Source organism: Ranitomeya imitator, chromosome 1 (genome assembly GCF_032444005.1).
Source record: "Ranitomeya imitator isolate aRanImi1 chromosome 1, aRanImi1.pri, whole genome shotgun sequence".
In the NCBI taxonomy this organism is placed as follows: Eukaryota; Metazoa; Chordata; class Amphibia; order Anura; family Dendrobatidae; genus Ranitomeya; species Ranitomeya imitator.
The window spans coordinates 298,158,376-298,183,560 of NC_091282.1; positions in this window are offsets into that span (position 1 = coordinate 298,158,376).

Sequence of the window (25,185 nt, forward strand, 5' to 3'; positions counted from 1 at the left end):
GTGAACTGCGCGGTCAGCGAAAAACCCTTCAAAAAAACCATCCTGAAATTACTTGAACTCATGTGCCAACTAGTGTTGAGCGATACCTTCCGATATCGGAAAGTATCGGTATCGGTTTGGATCGGCCGATATTCAAAAAATATCGGATATCGCCGATACCGATACCCGATCCCAATGCAAGTCAATGGGACCAAAATATCGGAATTAAAATAAACCCTTTCTTTCCTTGTAGGTTCATTCTACATGAAGGAAAACAACTAAGAATAATGTAGGATGTATGGGGGAGGTGGCGGAGACATTAAAGGCAATGAGGATTAGTCCAATCAAATAGAATAGCATGATTTTTTTTTTTTTAAAGACGTTCGGATTGAAAAAGATATTGACTATGTAAATTTTTTTTTATTTTGTCAGATATTGATGTTTCACTATTCCACGACCTTCCCCTTCTTTTTTTTCCTTTTCCCACACTTTCATCTTCATCATCATCAGCATCTTTGACATCAACTTCTTCACCTTATTCATCTTCTTCTTCATCTTCTACCTATTTTTTTTTTTTTATTACATTCTTCATATTCATTTTCTTCAACTATTATTATTCTTCCTATTCTACATATTCTTTTTATTCCACTGTTATTATTCTTCCTATTCTACTTCTTCATCATATTCTCATTTGTGACAGGCATTCCCGTAGTTGTTATCTATAAAAGTTGGAAGATTACACCTTCCGTTCTGCCAGTCACAAAAGTTACATTTGTCCGCGTTCAGTTTGGCCTGCAGCATCAGGCTTTATCCAGGGGCACCACGAGGAGGAACGGACTCACCCCCATACACTGCTTAGTCTTCTTCTGCATATAATTTAGATAATATCTTTTGCTCTGATATTAAGTGTTATGCTTAATGTTCTTCTGCTCTTTGTTCTGCAGCCTCTTGTTCTTCTGCTTCTCGGTATTCCATGTCGTCGTCTCCAGGGTCGTCGTCTTCAGTGTCGTCATCTCCGCCGTCGTCGTCTCCGCCGTCGTCGTCTCCGTCGTCGTCTCCGCCGTCGTCGTCGTCGTCATCGGGGTGGTCTTCCGGGTCGTCGTCGTCGTCGTCATCGGGGTGGTCTTCCGGGTCGTCGACTTTAGGGTCTTCAACTTGGAAATGTAGCAGAAGGTACAAGAAGGCTGAGAAAATGCCAAGAACCAGCTGATGGAACTGGAACTCGGATGGCTACCCGAAGGTTCAAGAGCCTATGGAACTACCGAGGACCAGCTGATGTTACTGGAATCCGGTTACTAAGCAGGAGGTACCCGTGCTAAAAAGCACTACCAAGGACCGCCTGACGTTGGCGGAACTCGGATACCCAGAAGGAGGCACCTAAGCCAAAGGCTCTGCCCGGAACCAGCTGACGTTACTGGAACCAGGATGGGGAGCAGAAGGTACAAGAGCAAAAGACACTGCCGAGAACCAGCTGACGGTACTGGAACCCGGATGGGTAGCCGAAGGTCCAAGAGCCAATGGAACTACCGAGGACCAGCTGACGTTACTGGAACCCGGTTACTAAGCAGGAGGTACCCGTGCCTGAAAGCACTACCAAGGACCACCTGACGTTGGTGGAACTTGGATACCCAGAAGGAGGCACCTAAGCCAAAGGCTCTGCCCGGAACCAGCTGACGTTACTGGAATCAGGATGGGGAGCAGAAGGTACAAGAGCAAAAGACACTGCCTAGAACCAGCTGACGGTGCTGGAACCAGGTGGTGGACCCGAAGGCCCACAGGAGAGGAGAGAACAGCTAGGCCGCGAGGCAGCCGCAGTTACCGAACCCCAACAGTCCTACAGGGGGAGCTGGGCCTACTGGCACTACAGAACCAGCCTTGACTACCAGTTCACGCAGCCCACATAGGAAGCTCCTAAACTGGAGGCACCCTGGAGTTGGCTAACTCGACCGCACCACGACGGGGCAAGCATAGGCGTCTCAGTGAAGTTGACACAACCCGGAAACAGCTGACGGTGCTGAAACCAGGCTTGGCACGAGGGAGTACCTGTGACAAGAACACTGCCGAGAACCAGCTGGCGGTGCTGGAACCCGGATGCGTTGCCCCAGTGTGCAAGAGCCAATGGCACGACCGAGGACCAGCTGATGGTGCTGGAACCCGGTTACTAAGCTGTAGGTGCCCGCGCTTAAAAGCACTACCAAGGACCGCCTGGCGTTGGCGGAACTCGGATACCCAGGAGGAGGCACCTAAGCCAAAGGCTCGGCCCGGAACCAGCTGACGGTGCTGGAACCAGGTGGTGGACCCCAAGGCCCACAGGAGAGGAGAGAACAGCTAGGCCGCGAGGCAGCCGCAGTTACCGAACCCCAACAGTCCTACAGGGGGAGCTGGGCCTACTGGCACTACAGAACCAGCCTTGACTACCAGTTCACGCAGCCCACATAGGAAGCTCCTAAACTGGAGGCACCCTGGAGTTGGCTAACTCGACCGCACCACGAAGGGGCAAGCATAGGCGTCTCAGTGAAGTTGACACAACCCGGAAACAGCTGACGGTGCTGAAACCAGGCTTGGCACGAGGGAGTACCTGTGACAAGAACACTGCCGAGAACCAGCTGGCGGTGCTGGAACCCGGATGCGTTGCCCCAGTGTGCAAGAGCCAATGGCACGACCGAGGACCAGCTGACGGTGCTGGAACCCGGTTACTAAGCTGTAGGTGCCCGCGCTTAAAAGCACTACCAAGGACCGCCTGGCGTTGGCGGAACTCGGTTACCCAGGAGGAGGCACCTAAGCCAAAGGCTCGGCCCGGAACCAGCTGACGGTGCTGGAACCAGGTGGTGGACCCGAAGGTCCACAGGAGAGGAGAGAACAGCTAGGCCGCGAGGCAGCCGCAGTTACCGAACCCCAACAGTCCTACAGGGGGAGCTGGGCCTACTGGCACTACAGAACCAGCCTTGACTACCAGTTCACGCAGCCCACATAGGAAGCTCCTAAACTGGAGGCACCCTGGAGTTGGCTAACCCGACCGCACCACGACGAGGCAAGCATAGGTGTCTCAGTGAGCTAGACACAACCCGGAAACAGCTGACGGTGCTGAAACCAGGTTTGGCACGAGGGAGTACCTGTGACAAAAACACTGCCGAGAACCAGCTGGCGGTGCTGGAACCCGGATGCGTTGCCCCAGTGTGCAAGAGCCAATGGCACGACCGAGGACTAGCTGACGGTGCTGGAACCCGGTTACTAAGCTGTAGGTGCCCGCGCTTAAAAGCACTACCAAGGACCGCCTGGCGTTGGCGGAACTCGGATACCCAGGAGGAGGCACCTAAGCCAAAGGCTCGGCCCGGAACCAGCTGACGGTGCTGGAACCAGGTGGTGGACCCCAAGGCCCACAGGAGAGGAGAGAACAGCTAGGCCGCGAGGCAGCCGCAGTTACCGAACCCCAACAGTCCTACAGGGGGAGCTGGGCCTACTGGCACTACAGAACCAGCCTTGACTACCAGTTCACGCAGCCCACATAGGAAGCTCCTAAACTGGAGGCACCCTGGAGTTGGCTAACCCGACCGCACCACGACGAGGCAAGCATAGGTGTCTCAGTGAGCTTGACACAACCCGGAAACAGCTGACGGTGCTGAAACCAGGTTTGGCACGAGGGAGTACCTGTGACAAAAACACTGCCGAGAACCAGCTGGCGGTGCTGGAACCCGCATGCGTTGCCCCAGTGTGCAAGAGCCAATGGCACGACCGAGGACTAGCTGACGGTGCTGGAACCCGGTTACTAAGCTGTAGGTGCCCGCGCTTAAAAGCACTACCAAGGACCGCCTGGCGTTGGCGGAACTCGGATACCCAGGAGGAGGCACCTAAGCCAAAGGCTCGGCCCGGAACCAGCTGACGGTGCTGGAACCAGGTGGTGGACCCCAAGTCCCACAGGAGAGGAGAGAACAGCTAGGCCGCGAGGCAGCCGCAGTTACCGAACCCCAACAGTCCTACAGGGGGAGCTGGGCCTACTGGCACTACAGAACCAGCCTTGACTACCAGTTCACGCAGCCCACATAGGAAGCTCCTAAACTGGAGGCACCCTGGAGTTGGCTAACCCGACCGCACCACGACGAGGCAAGCATAGGTGTCTCAGTGAGCTTGACACAACCCGGAAACAGCTGACGGTGCTGAAACCAGGTTTGGCACGAGGGAGTACCTGTGACAAAAACACTGCCGAGAACCAGCTGGCGGTGCTGGAACCCGGATGCGTTGCCCCAGTGTGCAAGAGCCAATGGCACGACCGAGGACTAGCTGACGGTGCTGGAACCCGGTTACTAAGCTGTAGGTGCCCGCGCTTAAAAGCACTACCAAGGACCGCCTGGCGTTGGCGGAACTCGGATACCCAGGAGGAGGCACCTAAGCCAAAGGCTCGGCCCGGAACCAGCTGACGGTGCTGGAACCAGGTGGTGGACCCGAAGGTCCACAGGAGAGGAGAGAACAGCTAGGCCGCGAGGCAGCCGCAGTTACGAACCCCAACAGTCCTACAGGGGGAGCTGGGCCTACTGGCACTACAGAACCAGCCTTGACTACCAGTTCACGCAGCCCACATAGGAAGCTCCTAAACTGGAGGCACCCTGGAGTTGGCTAACTCGACCGCACCACGACGGGGCAAGCATAGGCGTCTCAGTGAAGTTGACACAACCCGGAAACAGCTGACGGTGCTGAAACCAGGCTTGGCACGAGGGAGTACCTGTGACAAGAACACTGCCGAGAACCAGCTGGCGGTGCTGGAACCCGGATGCGTTGCCCCAGTGTGCAATAGCCAATGGCACGACCGAGGACCAGCTGACGGTGCTGGAACCCGGTTACTAAGCTGTAGATGCCCGCGCTTAAAAGCACTACCAAGGACCGCCTGGCGTTGGCGGAACTCGGATACCCAGGAGGAGGCACCTAAGCCAAAGGCTCAGCCCGGAACCAGCTGACGGTGCTGGAACCAGGTGGTGGACCCCAAGGCCCACAGGAGAGGAGAGAACAGCTAGGCCGCGAGGCAGCCGCAGTTACCGAACCCCAACAGTCCTACAGGGGGAGCTGGGCCTACTGGCACTACAGAACCAGCCTTGACTACCAGTTCACGCAGCCCACATAGGAAGCTCCTAAACTGGAGGCACCCTGGAGTTGGCTAACCCGACCGCACCACGACGAGGCAAGCATAGGTGTCTCAGTGAGCTTGACACAACCCGGAAACAGCTGACGCTGCTGAAACCAGGCTTGGCACGAGGGAGTACCTGTGACAAGAACACTGCCGAGAACCAGCTGGCGGTGCTGGAACCCGGATGCGTTGCCCCAGTGTGCAAGAGCCAATGGCACGACCGAGGACCAGCTGACGGTGCTGGAACCCGGTTACTAAGCTGTAGGTGCCCGCGCTTAAAAGCACTACCAAGGACCGCCTGGCGTTGGCGGAACTCGGATACCCAGGAGGAGGCACCTAAGCCAAAGGCTCGGCCCGGAACCAGCTGACGGTGCTGGAACCAGGTGGTGGACCCGAAGGTCCACAGGAGAGGAGAGAACAGCTAGGCCGCGAGGCAGCCGCAGTTACCGAACCCCAACAGTCCTACAGGGGGAGCTGGGCCTACTGGCACTACAGAACCAGCCTTGACTACCAGTTCACGCAGCCCACATAGGAAGCTCCTAAACTGGAGGCACCCTGGAGTTGGCTAACCCGACCGCACCACGACGAGGCAAGCATAGGTGTCTCAGTGAGCTTGACACAACCCGGAAACAGCTGACAGTGCTGAAACCAGGCTTGGCACGAGGGAGTACCTGTGACAAAAACACTGCCGAGAACCAGCTGGCGGTGCTGGAACCCGGATGCGTTGCCCCAGTGTGCAAGAGCCAATGGCACGACCGAGGACCAGCTGACGGTGCTGGAACCCGGTAACTAAGCTGTAGGTGCCCGCGCTTAAAAGCACTACCAAGGACCGCCTGGCGTTGGCGGAACTCGGATACCCAGGAGGAGACACCTAAGCCAAAGGCTCGGCCCGGAACCAGCTGACGGTGCTGGAACCAGGTGGTGGACCCCAAGGCCCACAGGAGAGGAGAGAACAGCTAGGCCGCGAGGCAGCCGCAGTTACCGAACCCCAACAGTCCTACAGGGGGAGCTGGGCCTACTGGCACTACAGAACCAGCCTTGACTACCAGTTCACGCAGCCCACATAGGAAGCTCCTAAACTGGAGGCACCCTGGAGTTGGCTAACCCGACCGCAACACGACGGGGCAAGCATAGGCGTCTCAGTGAAGTTGACACAACCCGGAAACAGCTGACGGTGCTGAAACCAGGCTTGGCACGAGGGAGTACCTGTGACAAAAACACTGCCGAGAACCAGCTGGCGGTGCTGGAACCCGGATGCGTTGCCCCAGTGTGCAAGAGCCAATGGCACGACCGAGGACTAGCTGACGGTGCTGGAACCCGGTTACTAAGCTGTAGGTGCCCGCGCTTAAAAGCACTACCAAGGACCGCCTGGCGTTGGCGGAACTCGGATACCCAGGAGGAGGCACCTAAGCCAAAGGCTCGGCCCGGAACCAGCTGACGGTGCTGGAACCAGGTGGTGGACCCCAAGGCCCACAGGAGAGGAGAGAACAGCTAGGCCGCGAGGCAGCCGCAGTTACCGAACCCCAACAGTCCTACAGGGGGAGCTGGGCCTACTGGCACTACAGAACCAGCCTTGACTACCAGTTCACGCAGCCCACATAGGAAGCTCCTAAACTGGAGGCACCCTGGAGTTGGCTAACCCGACCGCAACACGACGGGGCAAGCATAGGCGTCTCAGTGAAGTTGACACAACCCGGAAACAGCTGACGGTGCTGAAACCAGGCTTGGCACGAGGGAGTACCTGTGACAAGAACACTGCCGAGAACCAGCTGGCGGTGCTGGAACCCGGATGCGTTGCCCCAGTGTGCAAGAGCCAATGGCACGACCGAGGACTAGCTGACGGTGCTGGAACCCGGTTACTAAGCTGTAGGTGCCCGCGCTTAAAAGCACTACCAAGGACCGCCTGGCGTTGGCGGAACTCGGATACCCAGGAGGAGGCACCTAAGCCAAAGGCTCGGCCCGGAACCAGCTGACGGTGCTGGAACCAGGTGGTGGACCCCAAGGCCCACAGGAGAGGAGAGAACAGCTAGGCCGCGAGGCAGCCGCAGTTACCGAACCCCAACAGTCCTACAGGGGGAGCTGGGCCTACTGGCACTACAGAACCAGCCTTGACTACCAGTTCACGCAGCCCACATAGGAAGCTCCTAAACTGGAGGCACCCTGGAGTTGGCTAACCCGACCGCAACACGACGGGGCAAGCATAGGCGTCTCAGTGAAGTTGACACAACCCGGAAACAGCTGACGGTGCTGAAACCAGGCTTGGCACGAGGGAGTACCTGTGACAAGAACACTGCCGAGAACCAGCTGGCGGTGCTGGAACCCAGATGCGTTGCCTTGCCTATTAAAGATTGTCTTCCTAGAGCCCCAACTAGCGGTGTTGGAGCAAAGGGTAAGCAGGGGGAGATGAGTGTAGGCCGAAGCCTGCACTGGAGGCAGCTTTGTGTCTGCGTTGCGTTTGCAGGACACTTTGCCGGCTACACACTGGGGGAACAGCTGGCGTTGCTGAACCCCACTAACACAATGGCGTGTGTTTTTCTCTGTGCAGCTAGCACTTGCGGGCAAAAACTAGCGATGTTAGAGCCCGTGTTGAAGCAGGAGGAGGAGGAGAGGAGCAGAGTGTAGGCCGAAGCCTAGTTGAACCAATTTCAAAGGAAACCTTTAACCCCCCCCTCAGGTGTTACAAAGTACAAGAGACACACCTTGTGCAGTATTAATGCTGCACAAGTGAAAGGTTGCTCTATTAATTTGTCTACTTGCACACGCTGAATGAAAGACATACACAATTTACCCCATTCTACAGTCAAACTGTAGTGGATGCGTGACTTGGTTTTTTGATGAGACGCAGCACAGGTGTCCAAAATAACGCCTTGGTGCTTGGCGCAGCTTCCTGAGCATTGATATTTGCTGTACAGGAGTCTGCGCTCTTGTGTTATCCCTTGGCAATGCCCTGTTAGCGCTGCCCATCTTATGACATCATTTCATGTTGGCCGGTGCGGTTAACGATGGCCATAAATCCCAGACCCACAGTGTCTTTTCATAAAGCCACACTGCGGTGCTGGGATTCGTGGCCTTGAGCAGTAAATATTTTGGCCGCTCACACACGTCCTTACACCTGCTTCAGACTGGGCGGCCTCTGCTGATCCCTTCTCGCATGCCGCGGCCATGAGGCTGCACAGTCTGAAGAAGGCGGAAGGAGATGAGTTAAGACAGGCGAAGATATGCACTGCTCGTGCCCATCAATCACACCCTCGCAGTCAAAATAATTAAGACATCGAGGAGCATTTTATTCAGGCAGGGCGGACGAACAGGCGCAAGTAGCCAACCAATGATGTCAGAAGACGGGAAGCGCTACCAAGGGGGGTGCTGCGTATCATTAGAAAGGAAAGTCACACCTCAGGGACAGTGGAATGGTCTCAAAGAGACACATTTTGTACGTGTTGAGTTCCACGTGGGCAAGGAGAAAACATCAGCCACCTTGTACAAATGCAGCGGTACTGCTGTACAAGGTGGCTGTTATACATAGAAACACCTGGGGGTGGGGGCCAGGCTCCCTTCAATTTCAGTTCATGTGCCTGCGTGGCGTTTGCAGGTCACGTTGCAAGCTACACAGCAGGGGAACAGCTGGCGTTGCTGAACCCCACTGACACATTGACTGGTGTTTTTCTCTGTGCAGATTGCATGTCCGGGCAAAAACTAGCGGTGTTAGAGCCCAGGGTCAGCAGGAGGAGGAGGAGAGGAGCAAAGTGTAGGCCGAAGCCTGCACTGGTGGCAGCTTTTGGTCGGTTGTGCCAGCGTGGCTTGTGCTGGACACGATGCCGGCTACACAGCGGGGGAACAGCTGGCGGTGCTGAACCCCACTAACACATTGGCTGGTGTTTTTCTCTGTGCAGCTAGCATTTCCGGGCAAAAACTAGCGGTGTTTGAGCCCAGGGTCAGCAGGAGGAGGAGGAGAGGAGCAAAGTGTAGGCCGAAGCCTGCACTGGTGGCAGCTTTTGGTCGGTTGTGCCAGCGTGGCTTGTGCTGGACACGATGCCGGCTACACAGCGGGGGAACAGCTGGCGGTGCTGAACCCCACTAACACATTGGCTGGTGTTTTTCTCTGTGCAGCTAGCATTTCCGGGCAAAAACTAGCGGTGTTTGAGCCCAGGGTCAGCAGGAGGATTAGAGGAGCAGAGTGTAGGCCGAAGCCTAGTTGAACCAATTTCAAAGGTTACCTTTAACCCCCCCCTCAGGTGTTGCAAGGTACAAGAGCCACACCTTGAACAGCATTAATGATGCACAAGTCAAAGGTTGCTCTATTTAATTTTGCTCCTTGCACACGCTGAATTAAACACGTACACTATTTAGCCCATTATACTGTCAAACAGTAGTGGAGGCGTGACTACTAGTCTTTTTAAGGTGACGCAGCACAGGTGTACAAATTTACACCTAGGTGCTGTGCGCAGATTCCTTACCGTTGTTATTTGCAGTACAGGAAACTGCGCTCTTGTGTTATCCCTTGGCAATACCCTGTTAGTGCAGGCCGTCTCATGACCTCATTTCATGTTGGCCGGTGCGGTTAACGATGGCCATAAATCCCAGACCCACAGTGGCTTTTCCTAAAGTCACACTGCGGTGCTGGGATTTGTGGCCTTGTGCAGTAAATATGTTCGCCGCTCACACATGTCCTTACACCTGCTTCAGACTGGGCGGCCTCAGCTGATCCCTTATCGCATGCCGCGGCCATGAGGCCGCACAGTCAGAAGAAGGCGGAAGGAGGGGAGTGAAGACAGGGGAACATATGCACTGCTCGTGCCCATCAATCACACCCTCGCAGTCAAAATATATGAGACAACGGGGGGCGTTGTGTCGGGCAGGGGGGACGCACAGGCACAGCCAGCCAACCAATGATGTCAGGAGACGGGCAGCGCTAACAATGGGGGTGCTGCGTGTCATTAAAAAGGAAAGTCACACCTCAGGGACATTGTAATGGTCTGTAATGAGACACATTTTGTACTTGTTGAGTTCCACGTGTGCAAGGAGAAAAAGTCAGCCACCTTGTACAAATGCAGCAGTACTGCTGTACAAGGTGGCTGTTATACATAGAAACACCTGGGGGGGTGGGGGGCAGGCTCCCTTCAATTTCAGTTCATGTGCCTGCGTGGCGTTTGCAGGACACGTTGCCAGCTACACAGCAGGGGAACAGCTGGCGGTGCTGAACCCCACTAACACATTGGCTGGTGTTTTTCTCTGTGCAGCTAGCATGTCCGGGCAGAAACTGGCGTTGTTTGAGCCCAGGGTCAGCAGGAGGAGGAGAGGAGCAAAGTGTAGGCCGAAGCCTGCACTGGTGGCAGCTTTTGGTCAGTTGTGCCAGCGTGGCTTGTGCTGGACACGATGCCGACTACACAGCAGAGGAACAGCTGGCGGTGCTGAACCCCACTAACACATTGGCTGGTGTTTTTCTCTGTGCAGCTAGCATGTCCGGGCAGAAACTGGCGTTGTTTGAGCCCAGGGTCAGCAGGAGGAGGAGAGGAGCAAAGTGTAGGCCGAAGCCTGCACTGGTGGCAGCTTTTGTTCTGTTGTGCCAGCGTGGCTTGTGCTGGACACGTTGCCGACTACACAGCAGGGGAACAGCTGGCGTTGCTGAACCCCACTAACACATTGGCTGGTGTTTTTCTCTGTGCAGCTAGCAGTTCCGGGCAAAAACTAGCGGTGTTTGAGCCCAGGGTCAGCAGGAGGAGTAGAGGAGCAGAGTGTAGGCCGAAGCCTAGTTGAACCAATTTCAAAGGTTACCTTTAACCCCCCCCTCAGGTGTTGCAAGGTACAAGAGCCACACCTTGAACAGCATTAATGATGCACAAGTCAAAGGTTGCTCTATTTAATTTTCCTCCTTGCACACGCTGAATTAAACACGTACACTATTTAGCCCATTATACTGTCAAACAGTAGTGGAGGCGTGACTACTAGTCTTTTTAAGGAGACGCAGCACAGGTGTACAAATTTACACCTAGGTGCTGTGCGCAGATTCCTTACCATTGTTATTTGCAGTACAGGAAACTGCGCTCTTGTGTTATCCCTTGGCAATACCCTGTTAGTGCAGGCCGTCTCATGACCTCATTTCATGTTGGCCGGTGCGGTTAACGATGGCCATAAATCCCAGACCCACAGTGGCTTTTCCTAAAGTCACACTGCGGTGCTGGGATTCGTGGCCTTGTGCAGTAAATATGTTCGCCGCTCACACATGTCCTTACACCTGCTTCAGACTGGGCGGCCTCAGCTGATCCCTTATCGCATGCCGCGGCCATGAGGCCGCACAGTCAGAAGAAGGCGGAAGGAGGGGAGTGAAGACAGGGGAACATATGCACTGCTCGTGCCCATCAATCACACCCTCGCAGTCAAAATATATGAGACAACGGGGGGCGTTGTGTCGGGCAGGGGGGACGCACAGGCACAGCCAGCCAACCAATGATGTCAGGAGACGGGCAGCGCTAACAATGGGGGTGCTCCGTGTCATTAAAAAGGAAAGTCACACCTCAGGGACATTGTAATGGTCTGTAATGAGACACATTTTGTACTTGTTGAGTTCCACGTGTGCAAGGAGAAAAAGTCAGCCACCTTGTACAAATGCAGCAGTACTGCTGTACAAGGTGGCTGTTATACATAGAAACACCTGGGGGGTGGGGGGCAGGCTCCCTTCAATTTCAGTTCATGTTCCTGCGTGGCGTTTGCAGGACACGTTGCCAGCTACACAGCAGGGGAACAGCTGGCGGTGCTGAACCCCACTAACACATTGGCTGGTGTTTTTCTCTGTGCAGCTAGCATGTCCGGGCAGAAACTGGCGTTGTTTGAGCCCAGGGTCAGCAGGAGGAGGAGAGGAGCAAAGTGTAGGCCGAAGCCTGCACTGGTGGCAGCTTTTGGTCAGTTGTGCCAGCGTGGCTTGTGCTGGACACGATGCCGACTACACAGCAGAGGAACAGCTGGCGGTGCTGAACCCCACTAACACATTGGCTGGTGTTTTTCTCTGTGCAGCTAGCATGTCCGGGCAGAAACTGGCGTTGTTTGAGCCCAGGGTCAGCAGGAGGAGGAGAGGAGCAAAGTGTAGGCCGAAGCCTGCACTGGTGGCAGCTTTTGTTCTGTTGTGCCAGCGTGGCTTCTGCTGGACACGTTGCCGACTACACAGCAGGGGAACAGCTGGCGTTGCTGAACCCCACTAACACATTGGCTGGTGTTTTTCTCTGTGCAGCTAGCAGTTCCAGGCAAAAACTAGCGGTGTTTGAGCCCAGGGTCAGCAGGAGGAGTAGAGGAGCAGAGTGTAGGCCGAAGCCTAGTTGAACCAATTTCAAAGGTTACCTTTAACCCCCCCCTCAGGTGTTGCAAGGTACAAGAGCCACACCTTGAACAGCATTAATGATGCACAAGTCAAAGGTTGCTCTATTTAATTTTCCTCCTTGCACACGCTGAATTAAACACGTACACTATTTAGCCCATTATACTGTCAAACAGTAGTGGAGGCGTGACTACTAGTCTTTTTAAGGAGACGCAGCACAGGTGTACAAATTTACACCTAGGTGCTGTGCGCAGATTCCTTACCGTTGTTATTTGCAGTACAGGAAACTGCGCTCTTGTGTTATCCCTTGGCAATACCCTGTTAGTGCAGGCCGTCTCATGACCTCATTTCATGTTGGCCGGTGCGGTTAACGATGGCCATAAATCCCAGACCCACAGTGGCTTTTCCTAAAGTCACACTGCGGTGCTGGGATTCGTGGCCTTGTGCAGTAAATATGTTCGCCGCTCACACATGTCCTTACACCTGCTTCAGACTGGGCGGCCTCAGCTGATCCCTTATCGCATGCCGCGGCCATGAGGCCGCACAGTCAGAAGAAGGCGGAAGGAGGGGAGTGAAGACAGGGGAACATATGCACTGCTCGTGCCCATCAATCACACCCTCGCAGTCAAAATATATGAGACAACGGGGGGCGTTGTGTCGGGCAGGGGGGACGCACAGGCACAGCCAGCCAACCAATGATGTCAGGAGACGGGCAGCGCTAACAATGGGGGTGCTGCGTGTCATTAAAAAGGAAAGTCACACCTCAGGGACATTGTAATGGTCTGTAATGAGACACATTTTGTACTTGTTGAGTTCCACGTGTGCAAGGAGAAAAAGTCAGCCACCTTGTACAAATGCAGCAGTACTGCTGTACAAGGTGGCTGTTATACATAGAAACACCTGGGGGGGTGGGGGGCAGGCTCCCTTCAATTTCAGTTCATGTGCCTGCGTGGCGTTTGCAGGACACGTTGCCAGCTACACAGCAGGGGAACAGCTGGCGGTGCTGAACCCCACTAACACATTGGCTGGTGTTTTTCTCTGTGCAGCTAGCATGTCCGGGCAGAAACTGGCGTTGTTTGAGCCCAGGGTCAGCAGGAGGAGGAGAGGAGCAAAGTGTAGGCCGAAGCCTGCACTGGTGGCAGCTTTTGGTCAGTTGTGCCAGCGTGGCTTGTGCTGGACACGATGCCGACTACACAGCAGGGGAACAGCTGGCGGTGCTGAACCCCACTAACACATTGGCTGGTGTTTTTCTCTGTGCAGCTAGCATGTCCGGGCAGAAACTGGCGTTGTTTGAGCCCAGGGTCAGCAGGAGGAGGAGAGGAGCAAAGTGTAGGCCGAAGCCTGCACTGGTGGCAGCTTTTGTTCTGTTGTGCCAGCGTGGCTTGTGCTGGACACGTTGCCGACTACACAGCAGGGGAACAGCTGGCGTTGCTGAACCCCACTAACACATTGGCTGGTGTTTTTCTCTGTGCAGCTAGCAGTTCCGGGCAAAAACTAGCGGTGTTTGAGCCCAGGGTCAGCAGGAGGAGTAGAGGAGCAGAGTGTAGGCCGAAGCCTAGTTGAACCAATTTCAAAGGTTACCTTTAACCCCCCCCTCAGGTGTTGCAAGGTACAAGAGCCATACCTTGAACAGCATTAATGATGCACAAGTCAAAGGTTGCTCTATTTAATTTTCCTCCTTGCACACGCTGAATTAAACACGTACACTATTTAGCCCATTATACTGTCAAACAGTAGTGGAGGCGTGACTACTAGTCTTTTTAAGGAGACGCAGCACAGGTGTACAAATTTACACCTAGGTGCTGTGCGCAGATTCCTTACCATTGTTATTTGCAGTACAGGAAACTGCGCTCTTGTGTTATCCCTTGGCAATACCCTGTTAGTGCAGGCCGTCTCATGACCTCATTTCATGTTGGCCGGTGCGGTTAACGATGGCCATAAATCCCAGACCCACAGTGGCTTTTCCTAAAGTCACACTGCGGTGCTGGGATTCGTGGCCTTGTGCAGTAAATATGTTCGCCGCTCACACATGTCCTTACACCTGCTTCAGACTGGGCGGCCTCAGCTGATCCCTTATCGCATGCCGCGGCCATGAGGCCGCACAGTCAGAAGAAGGCGGAAGGAGGGGAGTGAAGACAGGGGAACATATGCACTGCTCGTGCCCATCAATCACACCCTCGCAGTCAAAATATATGAGACAACGGGGGGCGTTGTGTCGGGCAGGGGGGACGCACAGGCACAGCCAGCCAACCAATGATGTCAGGAGACGGGCAGCGCTAACAATGGGGGTGCTGCGTGTCATTAAAAAGGAAAGTCACACCTCAGGGACATTGTAATGGTCTGTAATGAGACACATTTTGTACTTGTTGAGTTCCACGTGTGCAAGGAGAAAAAGTCAGCCACCTTGTACAAATGCAGCAGTACTGCTGTACAAGGTGGCTGTTATACATAGAAACACCTGGGGGGTGGGGGGCAGGCTCCCTTCAATTTCAGTTCATGTTCCTGCGTGGCGTTTGCAGGACACGTTGCCAGCTACACAGCAGGGGAACAGCTGGCGGTGCTGAACCCCACTAACACATTGGCTGGTGTTTTTCTCTGTGCAGCTAGCATGTCCGGGCAGAAACTGGCGTTGTTTGAGCCCAGGGTCAGCAGGAGGAGGAGAGGAGCAAAGTGTAGGCCGAAGCCTGCACTGGTGGCAGCTTTTGGTCAGTTGTGCCAGCGTGGCTTGTGCTGGACACGATGCCGACTACACAGCAGAGGAACAGCTGGCGGTGCTGAACCCCACTAACACATTGGCTGGTGTTTTTCTCTGTGCAGCTAGCATGTCCGGGCAGAAACTGGCGTTGTTTGAGCCCAGGGTCAGCAGGAGGAGGAGAGGAGCAAAGTGTAGGCCGAAGCCTGCACTGGTGGCAGCTTTTGTTCTGTTGTGCCAGCGTGGCTTCTGCTGGACACGTTGCCGACTACACAGCAGGGGAACAGCTGGCGTTGCTGAACCCCACTAACACATTGGCTGGTGTTTTTCTCTGTGCAGCTAGCAGTTCCAGGCAAAAACTAGCGGTGTTTGAGCCCAGGGTCAGCAGGAGGAGTAGAGGAGCAGAGTGTAGGCCGAAGCCTAGTTGAACCAATTTCAAAGGTTACCTTTAACCCCCCCCTCAGGTGTTGCAAGGTACAAGAGCCACACCTTGAACAGCATTAATGATGCACAAGTCAAAGGTTGCTCTATTTAATTTTCCTCCTTGCACACGCTGAATTAAACACGTACACTATTTAGCCCATTATACTGTCAAACAGTAGTGGAGGCGTGACTACTAGTCTTTTTAAGGAGACGCAGCACAGGTGTACAAATTTACACCTAGGTGCTGTGCGCAGATTCCTTACCGTTGTTATTTGCAGTACAGGAAACTGCGCTCTTGTGTTATCCCTTGGCAATACCCTGTTAGTGCAGGCCGTCTCATGACCTCATTTCATGTTGGCCGGTGCGGTTAACGATGGCCATAAATCCCAGACCCACAGTGGCTTTTCCTAAAGTCACACTGCGGTGCTGGGATTCGTGGCCTTGTGCAGTAAATATGTTCGCCGCTCACACATGTCCTTACACCTGCTTCAGACTGGGCGGCCTCAGCTGATCCCTTATCGCATGCCGCGGCCATGAGGCCGCACAGTCAGAAGAAGGCGGAAGGAGGGGAGTGAAGACAGGGGAACATATGCACTGCTCGTGCCCATCAATCACACCCTCGCAGTCAAAATATATGAGACAACGGGGGGCGTTGTGTCGGGCAGGGGGGACGCACAGGCACAGCCAGCCAACCAATGATGTCAGGAGACGGGCAGCGCTAACAATGGGGGTGCTGCGTGTCATTAAAAAGGAAAGTCACACCTCAGGGACATTGTAATGGTCTGTAATGAGACACATTTTGTACTTGTTGAGTTCCACGTGTGCAAGGAGAAAAAGTCAGCCACCTTGTACAAATGCAGCAGTACTGCTGTACAAGGTGGCTGTTATACATAGAAACACCTGGGGGGGTGGGGGGCAGGCTCCCTTCAATTTCAGTTCATGTGCCTGCGTGGCGTTTGCAGGACACGTTGCCAGCTACACAGCAGGGGAACAGCTGGCGGTGCTGAACCCCACTAACACATTGGCTGGTGTTTTTCTCTGTGCAGCTAGCATGTCCGGGCAGAAACTGGCGTTGTTTGAGCCCAGGGTCAGCAGGAGGAGGAGAGGAGCAAAGTGTAGGCCGAAGCCTGCACTGGTGGCAGCTTTTGGTCAGTTGTGCCAGCGTGGCTTGTGCTGGACACGATGCCGACTACACAGCAGAGGAACAGCTGGCGGTGCTGAACCCCACTAACACATTGGCTGGTGTTTTTCTCTGTGCAGCTAGCATGTCCGGGCAGAAACTGGCGTTGTTTGAGCCCAGGGTCAGCAGGAGGAGGAGAGGAGCAAAGTGTAGGCCGAAGCCTGCACTGGTGGCAGCTTTTGTTCTGTTGTGCCAGCGTGGCTTGTGCTGGACACGTTGCCGACTACACAGCAGGGGAACAGCTGGCGTTGCTGAACCCCACTAACACATTGGCTGGTGTTTTTCTCTGTGCAGCTAGCAGTTCCGGGCAAAAACTAGCGGTGTTTGAGCCCAGGGTCAGCAGGAGGAGTAGAGGAGCAGAGTGTAGGCCGAAGCCTAGTTGAACCAATTTCAAAGGTTACCTTTAACCCCCCTCAGGTGTTGCAAGGTACAAGAGCCACACCTTGTGCAGCATTAATGCTGCACAAGTAAAAGGTTGCTCTATTTGTTTTGCTCCTTGCACACGCTGACTAAAACACGTACACTATTTAGCCCATTATACTGTCAAACAGTTGTGGAGGCGTGACTTGTCTTTTTAACGAGACGCAGCACAGGTGTCAAAATTTGCACCTAGGTACTGGGCGCAGATTCCTGAGCGTTGTTATTTGCTGTACAGGAGTCTGCGCTATTGTGATCCCTTGGCCATGCGCTGTGAGCGCTTCCTGTCTTCTGACCTCATTTCATGTCGGCCGTTCCGGTTAGCGATGGACATGAATCCCAGGCCCACAGTGTGTTTTCAAAAAATCACACTGCGTGGCTGGGATTCGTGGCCTTGTGCAGTAAATAGGTTTGCCGCTTACACATGTCCTTACACCTGCTCCAGACTGGGCGGCCTCAGCTGATCCCTTATCGCCTACCACGGCCAGGAGGCCGCACAGTCTGAAGAAGGCGGAAGGAGATGAGTTAAGACAGGCGAACATATGCACTGCTCGTGCCCATAAACCACACCCTCGCTGACAAAATAAATATGACAACGAGGGGCGTTGTTTCTAGCAGGGCGGTTGCACAGGCGCAGCCAGCTAACCATGATGACAAAAGACGGGAAACGCTACCAAGGGGGGTGCTGCGTATCATTACAAAGGAAAGTCACACCTCAGGGACAGTGGAATGGTCTCAATGAGACACATTTTGTACGTGTTGAGTTCCACGTGGGCAAGGAGAAAAAGTCAGCCACCTTGTACAAATGCAGCAGTACTGCTGTACTAGGTGGCTGTTATACATAGAAACACCTGGGGGGGTGGGGCCAGGTTCCCTTTAATTTCAGTTCCTGTGCCTGCATGGCGTTTGCAGGTCACGTTGCCGGCTACACAGCAGGGGAACAGCTGGCGTTGCTGAACCCCACTAACACATTGGCTGGTGTTTTTCTCTGTGCAGCTAGCACTTCCGGGCAAAAACTAGCGGTGTTTGAGCCCAGGGTCAGCAGGAGGAGGAGAGGAGCAGAGTGTAGGCCGAAGCCTGCACTGGTGGCAGCTTTTGTTCTGTTGTGCCAGCGTGGCTTGTGCTGGACACGTTGCCGACTACACAGCAGGGGAACAGCTGGCGGTGCTGAACCCCACTGACACATCACCTAGTGTTTTTTCTGTGTAGACAACACTTCCAGGTGGCAACTGACAGTGTTGAAACCCAGGGAATCAAAGAGGAGCATAGTGTAGGCCGAAGCCTGCAGTGGAGCAAGTTGAAAGGGAACCTTTAACCCCCCCCCCCCCCCCCAGGCATTTGTTGCTGAAAGAGCCATCTTGTACAGCAGTAATACTGCACATGGAAAATGGTAGCTCCGAAAATTATGCTCCTTGCAAACGCTGAAGTACACACTCATATAATGTGTCCCCTCACACCGTCAAACCATCCTGGAAGTGGGACTTTCCTTTGTAATGTGACACAGCACAGCCGTCATTCCAACCCCCTTGGTGCCGGGCGCCACCTCCTCAACGTTGTTTGGTTCTGTCACGGAGCCCGCGCTGTAATGTTATCCCTTGGCCATGCACAGTTAGCGGTGCCCGTCTTCTGACATCATGTAGGTGTCAGGCTGGCAGTGCCTGTGCGTCCAAGCTGCCCGAGATCCAACCTTGCAGTGTCATCTAATGTAGTCCCACTGCGGGCCAGGGATCCATGGGCATGCGCAGTGCATATCATCGCCTCTCACTCACCTCCTTCCTGCTTCTTCAGACTGTGCGGCGTCACGGCCGTGGCATGCTATTAGGGATCAGCTGACGCCGCCTAGTCTGAAGAAGCGTGAAGAAGGGGAGTGAGAGGCTAGTATATGCACTGCGCATGGCCATGGATACCAGGCCCACTGTGGGATCACATTAGACGACACTGCGAGGTGTGATTTCGGGCAGCGTGGACGCACAGGCGCAGCCAGGACGACAACAAATGATGTCAGAGGACGGGCAGCGCAAACTGTGCATGGCCAAGGGATAACATAACAGCGCAGGGTCCATGACGGAATCAAACAACGCTAAGGAGGCAGCGCACGGTGCCAAGGGGGTAGCAATGACGGCTGTGCTGCGTCACATTACAAAGGAAAGTCCCACCTCCGGGACGGTTGGACGGTGTGAGGGGACACATTACATGAGTGTGTAGTTCAGCGTTTGCAAGGAGCATAATTTCAAGAGCGACCTTTCCCTTGTGCAGTATTAGTGCTGCACATGGTGGCTCTTTCAGTAACAAACGCCTAGGGGGGGGGGGACAGGTCCCCTTACATTTTAGTTGTGCCAGCGTGGCGGTCGCATGACACATTGCCGGATACACAGCTGGGGATCAGCTGACGTTACTGAACCCCAATAACAGAGGAGCGACTGTTGACTGGGCACACAGCACTTCCAGGCACCAACTGGCGGTGTTAGAGCCCAGGGACAGCAGGAGGAGCAGATTGGAGGTATTGCCGCACACACAGCTGGGGATCAGCTGACGTTACTGAACCCCAATAACAGAGGAGCGACTGTTGACTGTGCACACAGCACTTCCAGGCACCAACTGGCGGTGTTAGAGCCCAGGGACAGCAGGAGGAGCAGATTGGAGGTATTGCCGCACACACAGCTGGGGATCAGCTGACGTTACTGAACCCCAATAACAGAGGAGCGACTGTTGACTGTGCACACAGCACTTCCAGGCACCAACTGGCGGTGTTAGAGCCCAGGGACAGCAGGAGGAGCAGAGGAACAGAGTGTAGGCCGAAGCCTGATTGGAGCAAGTTGAAAGGAAACCTTTAACCCCCCCCCCCCCCAAGACGTTTGTAGCTGAAAGAGCCATCTTGTGCAGCACTAAGGATGCAAAAGGAAAAGGTTGCTCTTTTAATTATGCTCCTTGCAAACACCGAAGTAAACACTAAAAATGTGTCCCTTTATACCGTTAAACCGTTCCGGAGGTGCGAATTTCCTTCGTAATGGGACACAGCACAGCTGTCATTCCTATCCCCTTGATGCCGTGCGCTGCCTCCTCAGCGTTGTTTTAAGCTGTCACGGAGCCTGCGCTGTTCTGTTAGCCCTTGGCCATGCCCAATTAGCGCTGCCTGTCTTCTGACATAATTTGGTGTCAGGCTGTCAGTGCCTGTGCGTCCACGCTGCTCCAGATCCCACCTCGCAGTCTCATCTAACGTAATCCCACTGCGGGCCTTGGAACCATGGGCATGCACAGTGCATAACCTCGACTCTCACTCCCCTCCTTCCCTCTTCTTCAGACTGTGCGGTGTCACGGCCGTGGCATGCTAGGGATCAGCTGACGGCGCACAGTCTAAAGAAGGCGGAGGGAAATGAGCGAGAGCCCGAGGGGAAGATATGCACTGCGCATGCCCATGGATCCCAGGCCCGCAGTGTGACTCAATCAGAAGACACTGCGAGGCGGGATCTCGGGCACCGCGGCCGCACAGGCGCAGCCAGCCTGACACCAAATTATGTCAGAAGACAGGCAGCGCAAATAGGGCATGCCCAAGGGATAACAGAACAGCGCAGGCTCCGTGACAGCTTAAAACAACGCTGAGGAGGCAGCGCATGGCACCAAGGGGGTAGGAATGACGGCTGTGCTGCGTCACATTACGAAGGAAAGTCCCAGCTCCGGGACGGTATAACGGTATCAGTGAACACATTTTATAAGTGTTAAGTTCTGCGTGTGCAAAGAGCTAAAAAAAAAGAGCTACCTTTTCCTTGTGCAGCATTACTGCTGCACAAGATGGCTCTTTCAGTAACAAACGACGGGGGGGGGGGGACAGGTTCCCTTACATTTAGGTTGTTGTGCCAGCGTGGCGGTCGCAGGACACATTGCCGGCTACACAGCTGGGGATCAGCTGACGTTACTGAAACCCAATAACACTGGGTCGTATGTTTTTACTGTGCAGCCTGCACTTCTGAGCCGCAACTGGCGGTGTTGGAGCCCAGGAATAGCAGTTCAGGTGGTAGAAAGATGAACACAGCAGGAGACCTGGATGACACCCAATTACTTAATCAGGCAGAGGAGTGGCAAATTCCTGCGAGATCCAGGCCTGGTTCATTTTCAGGAAAGTAAGCCGGTCAACGTTATCGGAGGATAGTCGCATGCGACGGTCTGTTAGTACACCACCTGCGGCACTAAAGACACGTTCCGATAAGACACTAGCCGCAGGGCAAGCCAGCACCTCCAATGCATACTGGCTTAGCTCTGGCCATGTATCCAGCTTAGAGACCCAAAACTTGAACGGGGAAGAGCCGTCTGGGAGTACAGTAAGAGGGTAAGCCATGTAGTCTGTCACCATCTGACGGAACCGTTGCCTCCTGCTGACTGGAGCCGCCGGTGATGGTGTAGACATTTGGGGCGGGCACACAAAAGTGTGCCAGAGTTGTGCCATACTGGGCTTGCCTTGGGCAGAGGCACTGCTTCTGCTCCCTCTTTGGGCAGAGCCTCCCCCACTGCCTCGACGCACTGAGCTGCTTTGTAAAGCACTAGCAGCACTCCTCTCAGTTGGACAGGAGAAGATGATGGAATTCACCAGTGTGTCGTGGTACTCCCGCAATTTACGCTCCCGGGTCAACGCAGGGATGAGGTTTTGGACGTTGTCCCGGTAGCGAGGATCGAGGAGGGTGAACACCCAATAATCAGGCATGTTGAGAATGTGGTCGATGCGGCGGTCGTTTCTCAGGCACTGCAGCATGAAATCCACCATGTGCTGCAGAGTGCCAACTGGCCCAGAAACGCTGTCCCCTGCTTGAGACATGATCTCTGCCCGCTCGTCATCACCCCACCCTCGCTGTACACACTGACCACTGGACAATTGTGTCGCTCCCTCCTCTGGACGGAGCTCTTCCTCCTCCATTGACTCCTCCTCATCCTCCTCACAAATTGGCCCCTGCGTACCCCTTTGTGAGGAACCACGTGGCGCTGACTCTCCAGAAGCTGATGGAAAAGGTGACTCCTCATCCTCCACCTCTTCCACCACATCATCCCTTAACCCTTGCAAAGTTTGCTGAAGCAGGCAGATAAGGGGGACAGTCATGCTGACTAGTGCATCATCTGCACTTGCCATCCACGTGGAATAATCAAAAGGACGCAAAACCTGGCAGACGTCCTTCATAGTGGCCCACTCTGTGGTTGTGAAGTCTGATCGGCGCTGACTGCGACTTCTTTGCGCCTGATGCAGCTGGTACTCCATAACTGCTTGCTGCTGCTCACACAACCACTCCAACATATGTAACGTGGAATTCCACCGGGTAGGTAGGTCACATATGATGCGGTGTTCCGGAAGGCGGAATCGGCGCTGCAGAGCAGCAATGCGGGATCTGGCCAAGCTGGAACGCCGCAAGTGAGCACACTCTAGGCGGACCTTGTGCAGCAGGGCATCAAGATCCGGATAGTCCCTCAGAAAACTCTGCACAACCAAATTGAGCACATGTGCCAGACATGGGATGTGAGTGAGGTTGCCAAGGGCCAAAGCTGCCACCAGATTTCGGCCATTGTCACACACTACCATGCCTGGCTGGAGATTCGCTGGCAGTAACCACACATCGCTCTCCTGCTTTATGGCATTCCAGAGCTCCTGCGCTGTGTGGCTTCGATGCCCCAATGAAACTAGTTTCAAGACAGCCTGCTGACGTTTGGCCACGGCTGTGCTCATGTCGGTCATAGGTAAACGTTCACGGGTCCATGTGGGGGTGGACTGTGACGGATCCTGCAGAGAGGAATCAGAGGAACTGGTGTAAGAGGAGGAGTCGATGCGTACAGACTGGATTCCTGCAATCCTTGGAGTGGGCAGGACACGTCCTGCGCCACTCGCACGATCTGTACCTGGCTCAACAACATTAACCCAATGGGCAGTGAGGGAAACATATCGCCCCTGTCCATGCTGACTGGTCCACGCATCGGTGGTGAGGTGGACCTTGCTACTGACGGCGTTCAGTAGCGCATGTTTTATGTTTGCCTCAACATGCCTGTGCAGGGCAGGGACAGCCTGCCTGCTGAAGTAAAAGCGGCTGGGCACCTTGTACTGTGGGACTGCCAATGCCATCAAGTCACGGAAGCTGTCAGTCTCCACCAGCCTGAACGAGAGCATTTCCAGGGACAACAGTTTGGCAATGCCTGCATTCAGAGCCTGTGCTCGGGGGTGGTTGGCCGAGAATGCCCGCCTTTTCTCCCATGCCTGTACTACCGATGGCTGTAGAGTAGACTGGGAGTGTGAGGATGACTGGGAAGGTGGTGCTGTGGGTGGAATTACACAAGGTCTCTGGGAGGAAGCCAAACCAGCTGTGCGTGAGCTGGAGGAAGAGGCAACACGAGCTGAAGAGGTGGTAGCTGCCGCTGTTGGTTGGCCTACATCTTCAGTGTGTTTCTGTAACTCCACCGCGTGCCTGGTCCGCACATGTTTCCACATATTTGTGGTATTGAGGTTGCTGACATTTTTCCCTCTTTTTACTTTATGATGACACAGCTTGCATTTGACAAAACAAATGTTATCTGCAACTGTGTCAAAAAAGGACCAGGCACTGCAAGTCTTGGGAGCGCCCTTTTTGGCTTTGGAAAGAGACAGGCTCCTAACGGGTGCCAAAGTGGAGGCTACAGGCTCCGCAGTCTTCCCCCTCCCTCTCCCTCTTTGGCCCGTAAGAGGAAGCTCTTCCTCTGAGCTGCTCCCACCACCTTCCTGTTCCTCACGCCACGATGGGTCAAGGACCTCATCATCTCCACTACCCTCTGCCACCAACTGCTCCTCCTGGGTAGTCTCAGCAGCACAGTACGCACGAGAAAGCGGCACCTGAGTTTCATCATTAGATGCGTACTGCGCTGTGGTCACCGGAGGCACTGGCCCACCTGCCTCTTCAGAGTCAGAGAGAAAAAGGTGTTGGGCATCACTGCACACTGCCTCTTCTTCCATTTCTCCAATGCTGCTTGGCTGGCCCCCTGTTTCCAAGCCAAGAGATTCAGAGAACAGAAGTAGAGACGGCTCCTGTCCTGGGCTCTCTGACTGCCTGGCCAATTTGGCAGGTGGTGAAGAGACAGATGGCTGCTCTCCAGTGCTCTGTGCCTGAGAGGATGTGGCACTAACTGAAGTCGATGCCGAGGCGTTAGCTGCCATCCACCCGACAACAGCTTCAATTTGGTCTTCACGCAGCAGCGGTGCACGGCGCTCTCCGACAAAGCTGCGCATGAAGGACTGTTCCCTGCTGAAACTGAGTGACGACGAGTCACCGGCGCCCGCAGCAGGCACAGAATCACCACGTCCTCTCCCTGCTCCTCTCCCTGCTCCGCGCCCACGCCCACGTGCCTTACTCCCTGCCCTCTTCATCTTGGTTGACAGATAAAGATAAGCAGAAAAGTACTAAGGCCTTAGTGTGCTTATTCCTGTAATGCTCCTCCTAACAGGTGTAAGAAACACTAATGTTGTAAATTGTGGACTAAACTTTATTATTTTTCAAATGTGGCCTACACAAGTGTTAAGTTGTGTTTGGTGAACTTAACTTTTTTTTTGGTGCAGATCGGGCTACAGAGCTAGTTTAAATCACACGGAGACCGTGCAGACAGCCGTAAACGGCGCTGCAAGGCCAAAAAACCCTCCTCTAGGTTATCCTATATAGTGTTTTTCCACTATTTAGCTGGATACAAGTGGAAAGACACTAATAGGAATTTTTTTTTTCAAATTTTAAACTGGCTGCACTATTTGAAAAAAAGGAAATTGTTTTTCAAGGTATGAGGCAGTAACGCACCCTGAGCTGAATCCAACCGGCTATGGCTGCACACAGACTACAGGGCGAGCTGCGCTCACACAGAGACCGTGCAGACAGCCGTAAACGGCGCTGCAAGGCCCCAAAAAAACCCTCTAGGTTATCCTATGTAGTGTTTTTCCACAATTGAGCTGGAGACTGGTGGAAAGACACTAATAGGAATTTTTTTTTTTTTCAAATTTTAAACAGGCTGCACTATTTCAAAAAAAGGAAAATTTTTCTCAAGGTATGAGCCAGTAACGAACCCTGAGCTGAATCCAACCGGCTATG